Here is a 14,803-nt window from a genome sequence, read left to right on the forward strand (position 1 = left end):
CTGTTGAACTCTTTCTACGAATGATTATCTTTTTAAGCTTGACTTTCAAGAACCGAAAAGTTCAGACTCAAACTTTCCAAAAATCAGCCGTCGCTTAAAATTAGTTTAGTCGCTTAAGAAAGTCTGATAGGACATTACCAAACATCAAAACACTGTTTTTTAGCTTCTTCTGTATTTCGGCTAATGGTTAAATTTTCATGCAAGTATACATAATAGAAAGCAAAAACATCAGATGACTACGCTTCGAGTGGAACTGATATTTTTTTAGCAAAAACCAATTGGAACTAAAAGAAACAGAGTTTAGGACAGACTAAACATAAAGTAAAGGACCGTGTAAATGCAGTTTATTGTTGTATGAATGTATTCCGCAGAAAGTTACAACTTTATCCTTTTCTGTAATTTAGGTTCTTTTTAGTGAATGTTTTTATAAATAGTTAAACCGTAGATTACTTGGTGAGTAGGGTGATTTAACCACAGGAAAGCACGCTTATCATAGACATTTGCTGTGATAACCATCCCATTGATGAAAGGCCGTTCGACCGGCATAATGGCGAAGCATCAAAATCTTTGAAGTGCGTTACAGTCTCTCTTGTACTGGCAAACAGACTGAAATTAGTTTAGCATGTTGACCCAACACTACCAACGCTCCCTAAGTTCGTCTCAAAGCCGAACTTTTCCCTGTAACTTCAAACACAAAAACTGCCCAAACTTGGTTTAATGTTTGAAGACAGTTTCCCATTTTAAGACAGGCTTTAGAGAAGTCAGTGCATTGTGCATTATACCGAAAAGTGTTTCTCAATTGAAATGTAGACTGCAAAAACACATTTTGAGTAAAATACGAGTTTAAGAACTGTTACATAAAACAGTATCTGATGGATTTCTTTTCCTTTGGCTCTGTTTTTTTTCAAAAACCCAAGAGGGGAAATTAGTGCACTGTTTTTAATACTTTCAGAGCTTATTTATTAAAATATGTTAAGAGTTTTGATGTTAGACATACGGACACTTTACAACCTCTCCTCCGCCTTTGAATTTTAGGCGTTCTATAAGAACAGGAAATAGATCATGATTTGAAGCAATATCTCTGTATTTTGAAATTAGGCAAAAATACTTGAACCTCTTTTTTAGATTACAATTTGGCTCTGAGAGTCAGGGGTGACCAGTTTCTGATAGTAGGTTCTCGTATTGCATAAAGGACACTTGGAACAAAGCCATCCAAGCCATTGCTGGTAACGGGAACTGAGAGTTTTCAGGACTGCTTGGAGTGCATCTTCTATCTCAACAGTTGCGTGCTACAAAAGAATGATCAGACATTAAAATTAGAGACCTCCTTCCAGCGTTCCCTCCTGAAGGGAAGAGATTCACAGTACAAACGATATGAGTCCAGCAGATCCGTCCAGTTTTCCCAGTTCTTTGGAGGCTGAAGTTAATGCGGATGTAAGTCATGAGTGCGAGATGGTACAGCACAAACTAGAAGTCATCAGCTCCTCCTCCTCATCACCTCTCATCAGTCCCTTATCAAGCCAAGGATCTGAGCGTGAGTAACAGAGTGTGTGATCTTGAGAAGTACTGTTGCACTTCATTGCTGATGCTGTTGGAAAATGCCAACTTGCGTGCTTGTCATTGATTGAAAAGGTTACATCTAAGACAAACCTTGGAACCATGCTTTCCGCGATGAGAACTGTACGTAGCATATAATTTAATGACATATGAACTCTGCCATTATCCCCAACCCTTCAGGCGTTAGTCGTAAAAGAAAAGGTTAGTGACAATAAAAATACAAAATAATTCTCCCTGGCTGTGTGTAGAGCTTATCAGGTTTTACAGTGTTCTGTAAAGTGGAGTAATTTTCAGAGGGAAAGAACGGAGATGTTTCTGAAAGCACATATTGGCTTTCCTCTCACCATCATCATCAATCATCATCGTCGTCGTTCCACCTAAACATACTCATATCGTTGGCTGGAAGGTCCAGTAGATGATATATGTCATTATCATCATCGTCGTCGTCGTAGTTTTCATCGTCATCCCCACCACCATAATCAAGAGAAGCAAGCAGCTAATCAGTCATCCTGCACACGTCTCGCACCATTTTTACTTCTCTGCTCGTTTATCTCCCCCAACGAGTTTTTTTACCCCAACGGCGAGAATTCTCTTCGATCCAGCCTTATCGTCTTAGCTCTTCTTTGATTCCTTTTTTTCGTTGTTTTCTTCCAGCCATTATACACTCTTCTATCATTCCTTTACACTGAGATTATGTACCTCACTCTTTCCTTCGTCTGATCCATTAATCATTTCTTTATCTGTCCTTTGTCCTCCATCATCAATTAAATCTACATATCATTTCCCATGTTTCCTCTCAATGCTTCTCTCGACTCTTATTTTGAAATGGATGACACGTGTAGACATCGTCATTCTTTCTCTCAGTTTTACAAATAGTTCGTTAAAAGTTATAAATTACTGAAAAACCAATCATTTGCGTGTAATTATTCCCCCCTTTGTTGAAAATGTAAGTGAAGCACGGTGTATATCATGACGGGATGATGTCAGCCATCGGGCGATCTCTCGATCAAAGAACATATCGCAATCGTTATCTGAGCTCTCCGGCACGCTGACGTTGATCAATAAGTGTATCTGTTTACTTACAAAACTCATCGGACTTCCCCGTGGCTGCAGGTACAGCGAAGATGTAGTTGCGGGCAACTGCCTCTGACTGTAGGGAGTGGCCACTTAACCATTCTCACCACGAAAGACCCACACGCGCATTAACGCTTCTTTAATCTGCTTCAGACGGGCAACCTCTGCTGGGAGGAGTCTTTAAGTGCACACCCCAGAAAGAGGAAAGTCAAAAAATAGTAACAGCGAATTATATTAACTCACGCTTTATGGGAAAATTGGTATTCCCTAGTAATATGTCAGATGAACAAATCTCATCTTTGGCTATTGTGACGCCATAAAATGAATAGTATTCGAATAGTGTTTGACCTTTTGATATTAAAAAAGCCCCCAACCAAAACAAGGGTAGTAACAAGGACGTGATGACAACAGTGAAGAAAACGACCAAGTACACTGCAAAAAACTGTCATGATGGTTAGGTGCTCATATATTATTATTTTGTATGTGGACGGGGTGGGAGTAGGGAGGTTTCAATGCCTACGTGTGCCAGTCAAGTGATAAGCGCCGTTGACCGAGAAGTAAATGCAATGAGCAGTTTTTTTTCTCATTACGATACATCCATTACTCATTTCTCTTATCTGTCCTTTGTTTCCACCAATGATTAATTAAATCTCACGTATCACTCATTTCGCATGTTCCCTGCTTCTCTCGACTCCTGCAGCCTGCCGCATCCTGGCTCTTAACTTAATGGTTGAAAGGGAATCTCTCGTTAGCGGTTATTTGTGTGATACAGAATGGTGAGACATTATTCTCGAACATTTTCTATAGAAAATACATATTATTGAACATTACAGACGTCTCACGATGAGCATTATATTAAAAAAAAACACACACAGCAAACTCCACGCATGGGGGCATTATATACGCGGTAGGAGCATTAAACATTGTTTACGTAATTTCAGCCATACAGCCCTTCGAAAACTGCGATTTTAGAATGGATTTCAATTTATATCCTTCCTATTCTTTGATTGCAGAAGCTGGTCAAATTTTTTATGTCGAAGATTAAAATTTTCATAAAACAGACTAGGAAAAAAAAAATGAACGTGAAATGAAAACCGACACAATTCCACGTGAGAACGCAGACGTATAATAGTGACACCGGTGAGAAAACAGCTTTTTAAAAAGAGATAGCTCAGCATTACTTATACATATTCAAGATTTATTTCTTTTCCCGGTGAGAGCCTTTATCCAACGACAATATTGATCTGTATCCACAGCTAGACCAATTTCTCATCTCTCAGCCCTTCCTCATTGATGGTTCAGTGCAGCGATGTCGAGCAAACTCGTGCGCTGTCTTGTTTGTCAAAAGTAGCAGGAAACAAACCAAAAACAAAAACAAACCTGTGAAACAGACCCACCTTTCAGTCAATCATCCCATTGGTTTTGTGTTAATTCCGTTTGATTACCAGACCTTCCTTTGTTCAACATTGCCTTCTCAGAAGAGCACTTAAACATAAAGGTTTGGAGCTTACCATTAAAAGCTCAACAGCTCCAGGACCGAGCCAAAGAATAACAAATGGAACTTAGGCATCGGATGACCCTGACTCCAGAGGTCATTTTCTTTGAGTTCTCCTGCCCTTCTCCATTTGAAAAAAAAAATGGAATCGACACATAAAAGGATCGCTTTGTTCGATACGACTCCATTTGTCCAACTGTATGCTCTATTGTCAAAGTAATGGCCTGAGGCGGTTAACTAGCAGAAGCCACCATAAACTAGTTTTGCGTCACTTGTAGTTATCTCAATATATAATGTATAATATGTATAATAAACAAAAAAGAACATTGTCAAAAAAATGGAATAAACTGGAGGAAAAAAAGGACTTATGAACTTTCAACTTCGTTGCAGACGTGATGTCACGTGATGGAGTCTGCTGTTGAGTGTCCAGGCAGAGAGAAATAGAGCTACCCCTGCAGATATGGCGATAGACAACTGTCGAGTGCATCCAGAGAGTCTCAGAAATTGTTTGGTTTAGCATTTTGCAAAATTTGTTGAGGAAACACTACTATTATCTCTGCCGAGCATCAAATGAAGGCCAAAAAGCTGACTCACAAGGGCCCTGGTGCCTCTCTGTGGCACAAAGCAATAAAACACCAAAAATAAAAAGGTTGTTGCTATTCTAAGACTACACAACCCTCTTTTTCGCAGAATAAAAAGATTTGTTCAAGTGCAAATCCTTGATATTGTAAATAAAACAGACTTGTGCTTCCCTATTTTAGTGTATATTAAGACATACAAAATAAGTATAAGATTGTTGCCCATCCGTCAAAAATGTCTGCCAAAAGCTGATGGTAGCTTCACAAAAGCCTCTTGCTTGTGTAGATGGTCTGTAATTTGAGGGTTTACCTGAGCATCGGGTGCATTGTGTAGCAAGCAGAAACCTGGGCGTTGACGCCATGCCATACAATGGGCGCTGGCATGAAGCTGAGGGTTGGGAAGATGGTTTATCATTCTCTTATCTTTCGCGCTGCCACTTGGAGGAGTCTGCTTAGTCTCTGAGCTTTTAAACACGTTTGTTAAAAACGAAGCTGCAAACAGGTCTACTTTGTAAGCCGTCGTGTTTCATCAGGAGACGGGGCCATGAAAGCCTCATCTTGGTAAGATCCTCTGGTATGTATGAACTAACAAACTTTGCGGTCAGAAATAGTGTATTAATGGGGCAAAGTGGGCTTCATAACGTACTTTAACGGCAAATTTGGCTTAAGTGTGGAAAATTAAAAAATAGCTATCTAAGAGAGAGATGACGACTGTTATAACAAAAATGGAAAAAAAAGGTTCAGAAACAGAAAGAAAAAATTAATTAGAAAGAAGACAGAAGAAGGGGGAAGAGGCTGGATAGAAAAATGTTGAGAGTTAGAGGAGAAGAGAATACGAAAAAACAGAATGAAAAGGAGGATAACAGGAGGAGATGAAGAAATGAGGAGAAGAGGATAGTAATGATTAGAGAGATATAAAAAGAAAGAAAAAAAGGTAGAAGTAAAGAAGGATAACAGGAAGAGAGGAAGGGTGAGAAAAAGTAAGTAGAGAGCAGAAATGAAAGTATTGAGTGAAGAAGATACGAGAAAATTAGATAATAGAAGGAGGAGAAGAAGAAATCCAGCATTAGCAGTAAAAGTAGTTTTTGAGTCCAAACATTCATCATAACCGTCAATAGCCACAACCGTGAGAAGAGTACCCGGCATCCGATCTAAAGTGAACACGCTGCCAACAAGCTCCCAGATGCCCCCAACGTGACCTGACAACTATTGCTGACAGGTCTTCCGCTGGCGGCGGAACCACGTGATGTCTTTCCCTCATCACGAAAAAGCAGAGCTTCCGGGGCACGTGTTTTATTACTTACTATATCCGGCGCATCTAGCTGCAGGGCAAGTATACTTCAACATCCACCGACATTGAGAAAGCTTCATTTCCGGTCAATGTTGCTTTTTTGTTCTCATTTTATTTTTTTCACGTGCACGTTTGTATATTCTTTGCTGTTGTTTACGTTTCCATTGTTTTTCTGTTCGCAAGGCTCTGTTTTATCGCTGGCTGTTATCTTTATCTTCATATGAGGAGATTGTCTTTCGTTCTTGCCAATCGTGGCTAATTGCTCGTGCGGTTTCTTGTCATTATCTCGTTCAGTCGATCCTCTGGAACTGAAATAAACAGAAAGCGGAGTACATAATGCATTAGATGAGCCTCGCTCTTTGTCTGGGACACAAGCTGAGGTCTGGAAGCGCACAATGGGTTTATTTTAGAAATTTTAGAAGGGACAGTTACAAAAGTTTGAAACAAAACTGATTGAAAGAAGTTAGAGAAATAATAAGATTAATAAATATGTAAATATACTTAGGTATTTTGGTACTGTCTGACCTAATCTATTTATTTCTACATTTAGTTCTCCCAGTCTCTTGCCAAGGAAATCCCCCCTACCGTTAAAAACACGCATTTATTTTGTACTTTGAAATACTTATGGAAACTTTATCTTTTTTGTGCAACAGTGACCGCTTTAGCTGATTATCCATAAACTTCTCAGATGCAGTGCAGTACAGACGTTGCAGTAATTATGAAACTGTGGTCGGTGTTGCTGATAGAAATATGAGGAGAGTCGTGTCAGTCTGATGAAGAGCTCTGGGAATAGAAGCAGAGCGTCGTCTGGAAATCAGAACAGAAAACAGCAATAAAAGGATGCTTTGCGCGTCTGCGAATAATATGAATGTAAAGAAGGAAAGGAAAACAGAGGAACCGGTGGGACAAACTAGATAAAAGAAGCGAAAAGTACTCGTATAAAATATTTTCCGACCGATGTCTTTAGTACAAGGATCAAGCAAAAGGCAGAATGAGGTTCAATCCACAACCCCGCTTTGATAGAGAGCTAGCTTTGGTCTTATCCGTCTTGGCTGCTATCTTTCTTAATTACTGCCTCCTGCACTCCCCGGTTCCGTTTGATTCCCCGATTCCCTCCAGCAATCTTTGGTTTCTTCTGCGGACGGTCACACTCTCCTATTGGCTTGTCCCTGTTGTTTCAGATGACAATATTAGCAAAGCTGTAATCCTATCTCCTGAACGGATCGAGCCTCGTGAAGAACTTCTATGGACTGGGTTTGGGATTACCATTTATGGCTCATCTTCGCCAGAATAATCACTGTAATTCATTGCAGGTGTCACAAGGTTTGTGGAACTTGCATTAATGTTTTATTTTAGCTAGAATAATACAATTTGTGCCTTTTGAGAAGTTAAAATGTAACAACTTTTTTACGGCTCTTCCATTCAATAACTTAAATGAAATAAGTAATTTAATTTGTAGTAAAGTATCATTTTTAGAGTAGGCTACTGTTTGGGGACAATAATGTTGATGTACATAAGACATATAGGTATATAATATGAATCTATCAAACACCTAGAATAAAATTACAGTTGATACAAGATGAATTACTTTTCTGGTTTTGTCGTCTTTATGGTTTTATTTTATTAAGCAAAATTCATATTAGTGCTTTACATATGGTTTGTCTAAACTTACACATACACAATTTTAGTGAAGGTTTAAATAAAACCTGACAAATAATTAAATAAATTAGTTCATTGATTTCTCACAAAACACACTCTATCGCTCATCCCACTCCCTTTCCTTGGTCACAACAAAGAAAGGAAAAGAAAAACATTCCGTATTTAGAAAACAAATATAGTTACAGAGGTACTACAAAAATACAGATGTACGTTTCCCATTGTTGCCAATTCCATATCACTAAGATATCCACACCATATCTTTCAACCTTTATTTGCATCTACAATTCTTGTAGAAATACATAAAACCCGAAGTACTTGTAGTAAATATAGATCCGTATTATATATATACCATTTTTACTTTACGTTCCATTATTTTGTAAGTAAAAGTATCTCCACTGTAGCCAAATGCTCTTCATTTTCTTGCCAAAAAAAAGATTTTCTGGTTCGCCATCTCCAGCGTCTGGTGCAAGATGGTAGACGCCGGGTCATGAATTATTCTCTGGTCTCGCTGACCATCAGCTGAATTCTGGGAAAATATCCCTCTCTCTCACTAGCCCAGTCCACTGACCCTAGTCTCGAAAAAGGTTATTGTGGGGGTCACGTCCACCGGCCTTTTCTAGGCCAACCACGTGACCACTTGTTTAGAGGCCACTAAGTCTAGTTTGGCTACTGCCTGAATGGCGGGACCCCGATTTTAGTTCCAATATCTAGTGCCAGACGCCGTGTGGCTTCTTCTTCCACACAGAAGCCACAGAAACAGAAGCTACAGCAAAGGAAGACCACGGCTCTTAGCGGCCATCGGTCATTTCTGAATGGGAGTGTGGGTCAAGATAAAATCAGGGCTGTTTAGTCCTGTGTCCGGCACGCAGGTTCCAATAAATGTCACGTGTTAGTGGACAGACAGTGAGTTCGCTTGCACCGAGACAAAGATTTGAGTGGAGTGATAGAGGACAGGGCCATCAAACTGTTGCCACAAGTGTTTGAATGTAACCATGTTGAAGACTTTTTTGTGATAGCATGGTCAAAACTTTCTTTTAAGATGAATCGGTTGAGATGTTTACCAAAGGTAATGAGGTTTATTTTCTCTTTCCGGGAACTTGGTAAACATATTTCTTTCTTTATCTGTGGTGGCATCTATAGCAAGGTAACACAAAACGAATGACACTTAATTGCTTACACATAGTCTACTAATTGCTTACAATATAATGTATCTCAAATGTGACTAACTCGCAAATATGTACTTGTTATGATACCCGATAGCTATGAAAACAGCTGATACCAGAGCTTACGAAACATGATCTGAAGAATCTTGTGAAGATGTTTTAACTTGAAACAAATCTTTCATAAGGGAAGCAATAGAAGGGGAAATGTCTGCTAACACTTTGTATTAAAAGATTTGCATCTTTTTATTTTCATACGCGTGCTCGTTCACTTATACAGAGGACAACTGCAACGTGTTTTCTCGCTGTTCATAATCTCACAATGTCGTCCTCCCAGTCAGAAATCAAGTTTATCAGTCATGATGGTTATTTAAGTTTCTCTCATAAACAGCAGAGAATATTGAATAAAGAATACAAAACCGAGCCTGGAACATTATGCGGGTGACCGTTTCTTGAACTCCAGACTAGTGTTTGTCAATTGTCTTTATCAGAGACATAAGGGAAAGGGATGGGAGGGGATGTGGATGAATCCTCTTGTGGCTCCACTGGTTACAATGCCGATGACCACATGATGTTACAGACATTTTTAAAAAAAATACTTATCTATCTGCTGTAACATTACTGGAAATAATAAAAATGAATAGATACATTTTATAAAAGAATGCAAGCACAATCACATTTCGCATGCTCACGGACGGACACACATGCACAATCGACATCAGAGGAGGTAAACGTGTGCAGCGAAGACGATATTGATGGATGTCACAAAGTGTAAGAGGTGAGCACGAATCATCCCACAGTCTGAAGATCCAAACGGAGATCCCCCACCATTCAAAATTGTAGATTGAAGATTGAACCAGAAACAGAAAAAACCCTACAAAAAAGAAAAAAAAAAAAAAGGAACAGATTTGCAGCAAGATTTGTATGTCTGCTCAGAGATCACGCTCATAGAAAGAAAAGACAAACTCAAAAACCACACAAATGCAAAATACAGTGCACTCTGTGTTATGCATCGTCTATATATAATATTATTTATTTATACAGCGCTTTTTGGCATCATCAGAGGGCGGACTCATGGAGTTTAACATACATGCAGACAGAAGAGCACATGCTATAGAGAACAGACATAAAATATATCTTGCACAGTAATCTACATGAGAAAACGCACGCACGCACGCGAACAGGAGCATTATTATCTGGAGAAAACTACCAAAAAGTAGCCTTATAATCAGAGTGTGTGTATATAGATATATAAACATTGAAATGCACATGCCTAACTATAAAGCTCACTACCACTACTTTAGTCCTCATCTCTACCGAGTCGTGAAACACCAAATTCTTCAGACTAAGCACCTCCCATTGTTTCCCTCTAATGCGCTCTGTCTTTGACTAAAAGGCGCGGCAGGCATCAGCAGCAGGGGAAGCAGACAACTGCAGATCGATATCGAAGAGAAATTGAATTTGGACCCGAGAATCTGCGGGCGTCTAGTGATGCCCATATATGCCCTGACTCGCGACCGGCCCTGTTGTGATGCATGACCCGGTCCCAGCCCCTGGACGATCACTCGTGGCCCGGGGTCGGGGCATGTAGGACTGTTTGCTTTGCGGCATTCAGAGCCACCCTGGGAGGGTCGTACACCACGAGTGGGAGACTTTGTAAACAAAGCGCCGGCGAGTCGACAGCAAGGCCCAATTGCTCTCCACAATAAATAAATACACGGTCGGACGGCAGGTTGGGTCATCGTTGTGAAAATCCGAAGATTGCCTGAGACATATCTTCTTGTCATCCTCTTTCGGTGTCCGGGATGGTGGCGCTCTCTAGAGGCGTGATTAAGCTCGTATTTCTGAATTAGCTTGAAATGCAAGGTTTAGACGACGACGACGACGACGACGACGACGACAACGACGATAACATTAACAACAACAACAACAACAACAAAAATTGGCTCACTAGGTGCGTATGTCAGCGTGTGTACATGTTTACACTTTTCCTACACAAGCGCGTGGGTGTACAAACACATGACACACACGTATGGGAAACAACACGATTTACTTAGAAGAAAGCATGAAAGAAATGCACACCCTCCCCTCTCTCTCACACACACAAACGCATGTGCGCATGCGAGCACTATTCCTGTAGCATCTACCAAAAAGTTTTGCAGACAAAATTAACATCGCTGAACCAGCAAACGAAAGACTTGTGACGGGTAGAGCGAAGCGGCACCAAGCAACGAGACGGAAAGAAAATTCCAGAAGCTTCCAAGTATACCCAAGGGCCATAATTAATCACATGCATCCATCGACTGTGTTAAGTCTTGGGTAAAAATGCCGAAGTCGTCTGGAACTGAGGTGGCCAAGAAGAGAAGCTTCTTTAAGTTTTTGGGTTTTTTTTGTGTTGCTGTTTTTACAGTTGAATTCAGAAGATTTTTTTTCCCGAACACGGACAGCTAGGTTTGAATAACACAGAGCATGGATAGATTGAGGATATTGTCTGAACTGAGAAAAAAGAAAAGAAAAAAAGAGGAATGGAAGGAAGACAAAGCAAGTAAAATATAAAGACAGAGATACAACACACCGACAGAAGAGGAAACCTTTGAACTGTCTCTAAGTACAACTCAGTGTTTGTGCCCATCATGCCAGTCCGCTGTCAGACACCTGATGGTCACTTATTTAAAGGTGTGCTCATGTTCCCTAGGTAACGATAAATATACTTCGAGACTCATGGACCATGAAGAAATTCCACCCTGATCAGTTCCGCAAGGCTGAGAAGTTTATTCTGGTTTGGCAATTATTTTTAGAACTTTGACTTTCATCCCATGTTTTAGGTTCAGTCTCAAACCAAAGCGATGGGTCACCTAGGATGTATTTCGTGATTCCAGTTTATGCAGCATCAGAAGCATCTGTCTGTCTGTTTGTTTGTCTGTCTATATTATTATAATAAAAATCAGTCTGGACATCTAGAGGATGAGAAAACATTGTGTCCTGGAACTAAGGAGGGCTTACGTGTTCCCCCATTAATCTGTATCCTACATTCGTCCGTGTGTTCACCACCTGCGTGTGTCGACTAAGCTGCCACAAAGTCTGAACCCCAACAGCCTGGGGTGAGGCTTGATGGTAGACCTCTCTTGTTTTGAATCAGGTTTCTATTTATTTTCCTAACTCTGAAAGTGTTATTAATCGAAGGTTATTTTCAAAACCGTGTGAAACTAATTAGCAGCGTAGCCACGATATATCATCCACAATACACCTGATCACCCAGGTAGATGCTGTCAGGCAGCCAGGAGAAATGAAATCCTCCTGGGCTAACAGATCGACATATAGGTGGGCAGACGAGAGAGAAAGAGAGAGAGAAAGCAGACAGAAACAGAAAACAGAGGGGTTTTAGGTAAAGAAGAGTGAGAGAGAAGAAGAAGCAGGAGGGTAAGCGGTTAATGCATCACCAACAAAATATTTAATAGAGGCAAATAATTACGGAAAACAATAAATTGAAGAAAATCATATCCGTAGGCCACTTTTCCAATAGGAAATTGGAATTCCAGCAAATGATTCTTTGCTATTTTGTGACAGTGCTAGACATAACATAATATGTACTCATCTTTAAATGCAATATTATTTGTTGTTCCAAGTTCTTTCTCTTGGATCAGCGCCAGAAAAGCTTTGCCAGGAGTACCAAATGTCATTATACTCAGAGCTGAGGTCAATTGGCATTGTGACCACTAATTTGGTCAGTCACTATGGTGATTTACTTTCTTCCTCAGTGTCTGTTACCTGTCTTCAGTTGCTCTTTATTTACTGAGCTTTAGTGTTCACATTAATGTCTTCTCCAGCAAGGTGGCGGTAAGTGTACTTCATCACCGCTCACCTGCGCTATCTTGCTTGTCTGCAAGGCTCTTTACATGCCCTCATAAAACTCTACTCAGGAGGACGATCGCAAGATTTACGATGCCAATTCACGAATTGGGAAAGAAACGCAAACGAACTTTAGCACACATCACCTCTAGCAATCTCCTCCCGAGCAAGTCATCCTCATTTTCTGTCCTAAAAACCTACCGCTTGGTAAAGTGCTCAAACAATTTTCATTTACAATTCACGATTAGAAGGGGAAAAAATTACAGCAGTTTTATCATCAGATATTGTGTTTACAGGACAAAAACGTCCCTTTTAAAATCAAACTGCACTTTTTCCTCAGGTTAAAATAAATAAACGATTTTAATTTCAAGGAAATAAATTTTTAGTGGAAACTATTCAGATTTTTTTTTTTTGTCTTGCCGTTTACAAGCTTGATAAAATGCTTTCAGTAATTTGGAAGGTGATAGTAGACGGTGTCTAGACGGGGGTATGGGCTCAAAATCTTCTCAATCCCAGTGCCGAGCTTAGTGAGTACCGCGAGGAGAGCAGTTAGCATCACATGTAGGTGGTGGAGGAGAGGAGTGGTCCAGACGCAAAAGAGCAAGTCAGGGGAGGCGACTGACATGATCCCTAAAGCAAGGTACGTGTGCTTTTTGTAACGGCACTCCCCCAGGGTCGTGTTCCTGGCTTTTCAGCAGCACTTACGGGTACTAATGGATTGTTTACTGGTGTAGGGCGCGGATGGCTGTTGTTGAGAGCTCCCTGAGGCCTCTCTCGAAGACATTCTCAGCACTCTCACCCGTCGTCTAATGGCAAGCTTGGAAAGAAGACCGTATAGGTTATCGCTCTTGGATAGTCAAATTTGTTTATTCAATATTTGTGTTTGTAGTTCGGATTTCAAGGCAGAAATGACTTTGTTTATGGAAATGTTCGTTAAAGACCTTTTGAAGAGTGGCAGCTGGAAAGAGTCGTCTAGTGAGAGTGAATTATATCAAGTTTTGAAGGTTTTATTATTATTTTTTTTACAGACGACAATTTTATATATATATCGATAATAATTATAATAATGATGCTGAAAAATACAAAGATGATGATACATGCACATTTTTCATTTCTTTCCTACATCATAACAATTTCAGCTTAACGATAGTTTAACTTGAAAACAAGGTTTTGTTACCTGCTTTAATGTTAAAGTCTTCGGTGTATTGAAAACGAATTTTCTGCCTCACTTTTTCTTTTCTTTTTCTGGACCTTTAATCATATCACTTGTCAATGCGTTTGTAATCAAATAAATCAAAGTATACAAACACATGTAGTCAGGACCAAATAAGGGATAAACTTTTAAAGCGAAGTTTCTATAGAGAAAAGAAGGTGACGGTTCTCTTTTGATAATAAGAGAACGAAAGAGAAAGAATGAAAGGAGGGTTTGGGGGACAGTTTGGATAGGGTTGAAACACAAAGAGAAGAAATTTTGAGGAATCAGTGCAACCGTAAACAGAAGGGTATATCTAGTAGGGAAGAAGAAGGGGGTAGGGTACAGTTAATTGAGAGCTAAAAGAAGCAGAAGTAAACAGGATGAAGAGATTCTACCGGTATGTTGATGAGTGAAGCGAAGATGAGGTCAAGTGGATCGAAATGGGGACTACACCAGGCAGGAGAATAAATTAGGAAAAAGAAATAGAAGTTAGGCTAGGAGCAAATCGATTAGAGGTCTTGGAAATAGAGGCTGACACAGCTGCAACATTAGCAGATAACCACGTAACCAAGTCACAGTGCCATGGCAACCATGGCGAGAGTAGTTGTGTCTGAGGCCTGACACTAATCAAAATTGAATTAGCCTGACTGAGAGAGAGAGAAGAGGGGAGGCAGAGGGAAAGAGCGAGCAAGAAGGAGAGAGACTTTTTAAAACCAAAAACTAAGAAAAGCCATAGAAGCAGAGTTCAGCTCACATTGATACTATTTTTAACTCTGATATCCTTGAAGAACTTTTACGGTTCCTGCGAAAAGTTTGATCCGTAGAAAAAGTCGGATAATCATCTGTAGGGAATCCTTTAACGACCTAGTCATCTATACTGTTAAAAAAACGAGCTAAGCACTAGAGTTGAACAAACATGCCTAAATATTGTTAGTGATTGGTTTA

This window comes from Pomacea canaliculata, linkage group LG1, assembly GCF_003073045.1.
Source record: "Pomacea canaliculata isolate SZHN2017 linkage group LG1, ASM307304v1, whole genome shotgun sequence".
In the NCBI taxonomy this organism is placed as follows: Eukaryota; Metazoa; Mollusca; class Gastropoda; order Architaenioglossa; family Ampullariidae; genus Pomacea; species Pomacea canaliculata.